Source organism: Neolamprologus brichardi, chromosome 2 (assembly GCF_056152115.1).
Source record: "Neolamprologus brichardi isolate AB-2024 chromosome 2, ASM5615211v1, whole genome shotgun sequence".
NCBI classification, from domain to species: domain Eukaryota; kingdom Metazoa; phylum Chordata; class Actinopteri; order Cichliformes; family Cichlidae; genus Neolamprologus; species Neolamprologus brichardi.
Genome location: NC_142105.1, coordinates 25,639,154 through 25,645,633, shown reverse-complemented (window position 1 = coordinate 25,645,633; position 6,480 = coordinate 25,639,154). Strand labels below are relative to the sequence as shown.

At 41.4% G+C, this 6,480-nt stretch overlaps 1 long non-coding RNA gene across 1 annotated transcript; it reads left to right on the top strand.

The window, feature by feature from the left end:
• Positions 1 to 434: 434 nt before the first annotated feature.
• On the top strand, positions 435 to 5,595 carry LOC102797779 (uncharacterized). Its single transcript, XR_436584.2, has 5 exons — positions 435 to 656; positions 4,742 to 4,852; positions 4,929 to 5,006; positions 5,092 to 5,145; positions 5,226 to 5,595. It is a non-coding gene; the product is annotated as an uncharacterized LOC102797779 (long non-coding RNA).
• The last annotated feature ends 885 nt before the right edge of the window (positions 5,596 to 6,480 follow it).

Sequence of the window (6,480 nt, the reverse complement as noted above, 5' to 3'; positions counted from 1 at the left end):
TCTTTTTTTTTTTTTTTTTTTTTTTTTAAAAAGAACCAATCACAGCACTGCAATGCTATGATTGGCTTTTTAAGTTGGTTCTGTGGCCAATGACCAGCTTAATCTGTCTGCAGACTTGTTGCTGGAAGGTGGCTTCCTGTTGTATTTGGCTATTGTATGGGTTACAAAAGAATCTGGATGAGTCATAGATGGTCTCATCAACATGAATGATGTCAGCATTATGCATATTTCAGAGTACATGTTTTGAAAGTATCTCAGTCAAGCCACCTTACATGCATCATCATCTGGTATAATGTGATTGTCATTGAAATAACCTAAAGTAATGATGAGAGCTGTGGACGTCAGCATTGATGTGCAGTGTACAATACCTGTCTGTCAGACCCACAGCTTCCCACTGCCAGCCTGGAGACATTAGCACACAGAGCTTTGAGTGACACACCTGGTGGTAGTCTTGGATGTGCGTGTGTGAGGGAGGAGGAGGGGGGGGGAGCTGGCTGGCTACTGACTCCATCCATCCGTGAGTGGTGCGTCGGCGGAGCTATGAATGGGCAGAGAGGGGTGTTCTCTCACAGACACCATAGCAGCAGTGAGATGAGGAGTGTCATTTACCCCACTGCACGCCTACTGTACTGAGAGGAGAAAAGAGAGGAAAGGAGGTGAGTGCATGAATTAACCCCGGGCATTTCATTTGTCTCATTTGCGATGATCGCAGGGCTCGTTCAGTCAGTAGATGTGGGTGCCTTTTTTTCTCCTCTTTCCATCACCCGCATCATTCATCCTCCACTCCCTTCTGTCACTCTGCTTTACTGTGCTTGATGAAAAGTACTATGCCTCCTTCATTTCCTCATTCATGGAAAAGCACGTTTTCATTCAGACTGTGCTAGCGCTCTGTCTTGTCTCTGTTTTGTTGTTTACAGCTTTCAGTGTGAGCTAAGCTTCATGTCCATTGTACATCTGGATGAATAACAAGCAGGTTCTGGATTTCTAAAATAGTTCTCCTAATGGGAGCTCACACCGCCGTAGAGAGTCCTGCAAAATATATGTAAGTGCTGTAAAATAAAACCTGTCCAGCCGATCGATGCAGGCACATTAATGTGGATTGAAAGATTGTGCACAGTTGAAGGGCAGTCTTCAATCAGTCTTCAGTGGGTTAAGAATGAAAAGATTATGGAGTCAATAACCATGACTCGGGTATCAGGTGAGATACACATGGCTCAGCTGTGATTCCGACAGAGGGCAGCTGTGCTGGTGAGCTACTGACTTAATACATCCAGCTGGGTGTAGTTGGGATGTGTGCATGTCCCACCTGAGTGTGACAAAACAGACAGCACATCATCATCAATTACACGGCATAATGTCCTTGACACTGAGCCATTTTCATGTGCTCTCTTCCATCACTGCTCACATGCTGACCTTGGTGCTCCAGCCATCTCGCTGTGTGTTGTCTGTGGTAAAACAGCCCATTTTATTACACAAATCCTGGCCACGTGAAGACTTGCGATCAGCATGTTCGCAGACACTTGTGTGGTGGCTGAGAAATGTCAGACACTGATTTTTAACCCCTGGTTTGAATTCCTCCCAAAAGACTTGAAACCATCAACACATGGCTGAAGCGATACTGGCATCCAGTGTCATCACTGTTTGACTAAATCAGCGAATGAAACTAATGACTTCTTATTGTGTTTCCAGGAGGGAGTGATTTGGCAGACCTTTAGGTTGAGCAGGAAGAAGGCAGGAATGACAGTGTAGAGGCAGAACACACATCCACGGGAAACTTTTGCTTAAGGAGCTCTTGTCATGTTCTGTTTCTCAGTTAGGGAGTTAATTAGTGTTGACCCGGACGCAAAGATAGGCTCTGTGTGAGGTTCTTTCAGGGTTATGGATTCAAACCTCCGGAATAGATTTGCTTCTTACGTAACGCAGATGTGAACAGCAGCGTTTATTAAGGATCGTAAAGGCTACGTAGTCATTAAACTTTTCTGCCTTATCTTCTTCCTTCTGCTGCATCTCAAATTGAGTCTGTTTGCCCATCCCTGCAGAACAAAACGTATTCAGTAGCTTTAAATGGTAAAGATTGCTTTGCACGTGTATGCTCCTGTCTGTAGGGGCATGTAAAAGCTTTATGCATGTACATTTCTTTTCATCTATATCAAAAAAAGAGACGTGATGATTTCGATGTGACACCTTGATTGTTGCTCATGTGGACTAATCGTTGGCGAAGTGTTTCTCAAAGCCACAGGGGTTTTTATCTCTGCTACAAAGGAGCTGGACTTCCACCCGCCTCAGTTTAACCTATACGATCCTCCACTCCTTGGCTTCGTCTGCAGTGGAAGAATTTCTCTTCTACACAAAGATGAAAAGACGGTAACAGAGGAAAGCGGGGGATAGACAGAGTGAGGCAAGCAAGCAAATCATTCACATTTAGGTCATTTCCTTCAGCGAGTTGGTCAGAAAGAGCACTCAGGACTCTTTGAATGCCTGCCCTGCCATCAAGCCTCAGATTATCCTCAGCTGTCCCTCAAAGGGCTATAATGCACATTTTAAAGTAAGTGCAGAGAGTTCATCATCCCTCCTGGCTGTACCTACTGAACAAACATGTTCTGTGGTAATGGAACTTGTATAAAAGAAACCAGAAACTCCACTGGTACTGACCCAGTGGAGTATTTCTGGCCTCACTGAATATCACATATATTCCACTTCAGGTAGGACTTTGTACCAGAGTTCCCTGCAGCATCAAAAGTGATGCCACCATGATGTCAGCCATCACAGCGAGTGAGTGAGCTCCCGTTGATCATTTCCTATTCATTCTTTATGAGCCCTGGGCTAAATGCTTCCTGTAAGATTAGGCAGAACTGGAGCCCAGAATAGTAGACTGTTTGACTTCAGTCAGAGTGCGTATATATATATATATATATATACATATATATATATATATATATATATATATATATATATATATATATATATATATATATGTATACGCACTCTGACTGAAGTCAAACAGTCAGAGTGCAACAAAACATGCATATGTTTGGCATTCTAGCCTCATCAGTAAGTAATAAGTAAATTGTAAAAGCAATTGTAATTCTAAAAGCATGCATCTTGGAAAGAGATAAGCTGTCTGTTAGATGTGCTATATTTTGAAAACTCAGCAATGATTGACACTTTAAAGGCTCTGAAAAAAACATAGGTTTTGTGAAATGACTCAGTTGCCTCAGTTACATAATGGTAATGTTGCATATGTCTCTGCACCAATCAGGATTTAGAAACAGGTACTTGTTTTAATGTAGAAACATCAAGGAGGTGAAGTTATTTCTGTTACTATCACATCATTTTGCATATTTATTAGGTTGCAGTATGCCAAATTAAATTTTTAATTCAATTTACAGTTATTTTTATACTATTGATTCACAACAGCAGTCGCCTCAAGTCCATTTATATTATAAGGTAAAGACTCTACAATATTAAAGAAAACCCAAGAATTACACAACCTCCTCTGAGCAAGCACCTGGTGACAGTGGGAAGGAAAAACTCCCTATTAACAGGAACAGACCTTCAGCAGAACCAGGCTCAGGGTGGGACACCCATCTTGGGTGACTGGTTGGGGGAGAGGAGAAGGAGAATAGAGGACAGAGAGACAGAACAAAAGGCAAATCATAGGAAAAAGAGCCAGAAAAAAAAATACTGACAAAAGTGATAGATCCACTTAGATGGTGTTTCTGTTATTCTCTGCAGGATGTAGACAAAAGCATCAGAAAACTACAATAACTTCCTAATTTTAAAGTTTCTGCTTTCAACAATGTTGGTTCCCATGTTCAACCAAGAGCTTTTAAGCTCAAGTCTTTTGTTTGAAATACCTATGACATATTTTATTTCTTCTCTTTGAACAGCAGCACTGAACCACCCCTTCATACCATTAGAATCTCATCGGTGTGCCTGACAGAGAGAAGCAGACATCAAAAGGGATGCTGATGGACTGTTAAAAAAAGAAAGGGAAAAAAAGTCTCTTGTTCACTGAACCAGACCCAGGGGTGTTTTGTCCCTCAGCCAACAGGGCTCATGACTCCAGCTGTGGCCCTGGCTGTGACTGTTGCCTAGTGTTCTCTGTGGCCTTTCAGTTCTCGAGGAATCACTGTTTGAGTAACTGTGTGTGTCCTTGTTCAGAGCATTTCTTCTTTTCACGATTTTATTTGCTGTTACTTGCTGTTTTGCTTTCGTCCTCTCGGCTAAAGTTGAGCTTCTGTTATGTCAACTGTTAGGGCTCCAAAAAGCAATGTTTATATACTGAAATACAATTTAAAAAAAAATTTTGGTGGATTTATGTATAATCAAACAAGGTCAGAGGAATTACCACCCCTTCTTCCCCCCCCCCCACCGCTCCTTTTTTTTTTTTTTTAAAGTATGCCTGTTTTTGCCAGTAGAGAAAATTGAGCCAAGCTAACCTGTAACCAGTCATAATTTTTACTTCTAGTGAATCCCAAAGCTAAAAACAACCAGAAGGACACTGAAATCTGCAGCAGTGTATCTCTGAGTCAGAGACACCCTCTAGTGAGAAGAGCTCATAACTGCACACTCTCTTGCTCTAGCTTCACTTGGATCTCTTGCAGTGGATCAGACTGCTTAGGGCAAGATTAATTGTTTGCATTTTACTGGATATATTAATGACTTTCCCTTGTCTGTTGTTGTTGCGTGCAGTCACGTTTTTTGAAAGTTTCTCTCGTTTTTTCTCCTAACCTTTCAGTTGCACAGCCAAAGTTTGCAAGAAAAACAGAGTGATCCATCCTAAGTCCCCACAGCCCCGAACTTCTGAGGAAAAACTTTCAAGTCAGCCATGGAGCAGAAGACAAACGAGGTACTTGAGAACCCGATACTCTGATACACTAAATTTTAATCATTCGCCGTCTAATGCGACCCTTCCCTCTGCCTAGTGTCCCACCAACACCTCTCCTCAGAAACACATGAAAAATAGGTCTAAGTCCACAGAGGAGGTACAGCAGTCAAAGAAGGTGAGCCTGCAGCAGCCTGATTTTCCCCCTAGCACACTATTTCTTCCCTCACCCTATGAGTCAACCTTACTGTCTTTCCTCACAGGCCTTTTCCTCACAAAAATCACTCCCAGGAAGACCAGAGCTGGAGAGAGTGAAGGTGAGATGTATCACTGTTCTGCTAAAGAACATAGCCTAAAGCTATGTTTAGAACCAGAGTTTTATTTTTATTTGTTGCAGGAATGTCCTGATGGCTCTGAGACACCGTCATCCTCCAGCGAAGAACTGAAATGATGAACAAAGCCAAAAAAAGATGCCATAAAGCTACATCATCATAAACCTGAGACATAAAATGTGCAGATGTACACAGAGGAACATGCAGAATAGTATATGAAAAAAATGCAAGCCATGAATTGATTAAAAGGAGAGAATTGGACTAAAACACACACACGCACACACGCACGCACACACACACAAATTCACCCTACCACTGAAACAACATGTATGTGAACAGAAGGACACCTGTGATGATATTGTTTCATTGTACTGTGAGTGGTGTATACATGCCACCTGAATGTGTAGTAACAATAAAGTGATGTTGCTGAGTGAATCTGTGTTTACTAACCTCCACTAAGCCAACTGCCAAATAATAAGGCTGTCGGAAACAATGCAGACAAATGATGGTGTGCAGCAGAGGATGAAAGAAGCACAGCTTAAAATCGAAATCTTTATGAAATCACACAATAATATGTAAGATTATCCCATCGATGCATTTAATGGCAGTTTCAGTGTATTTTTAAATAAAAATAAATAAAGGTGCTGATGTTTAAGGATAGAAGAGCTGCTTCATCACACATAAATATATGTATCATTAGTTTCAAATGTTCTTTTCACCCTGCAACGTCTCCTGCAGTTTTTTTTTTTTTTTTTACAAACTTGTAAGGTCCGAAGCCCAATTTGAAATCTGACAACCTTCTGCCACCCACACAATCCTTTAATCATAACTCTGATTACTGCATGAAAGTACGATGGAGTGTTTTCTTCTCGGTGATTTATTTTGATTTGCTTGTTGAAGTTCTGTTGATTGATTTGCTCGTTAAAGCCGATTCTCTCTTAAGAGCTTTACGTCTGCCACCTACGATAAGAAGTCATTTAAATTCCATGGGTTTTCTTTTAATAGTTGTGATTGCTTTTTGGTTTTGTTTTTAATTGTAAAATGCGTCTCCTTGGCCAGCAAGCCTGCAGGCCTAACTTCAGCACCCACTAGGGGGCCGCAGCAACCACTTTGGGAATTGCATAATCTAAAACGGAGGCCGTACATGTGGCAGGATTGACGCTTGTTCCTAAACCAGCAGCTTAGGTGCTCAAATCATGAAATCAAGTTGATTATTTGAGTCTGATTGTTTCAGTTCTGTGAATGTGAAGCTCCAGTTAAGGTTTTAGCTCTTGTGTTAACAACAGACATGAAAAAACACACAGATCTAGATAAGCGTCA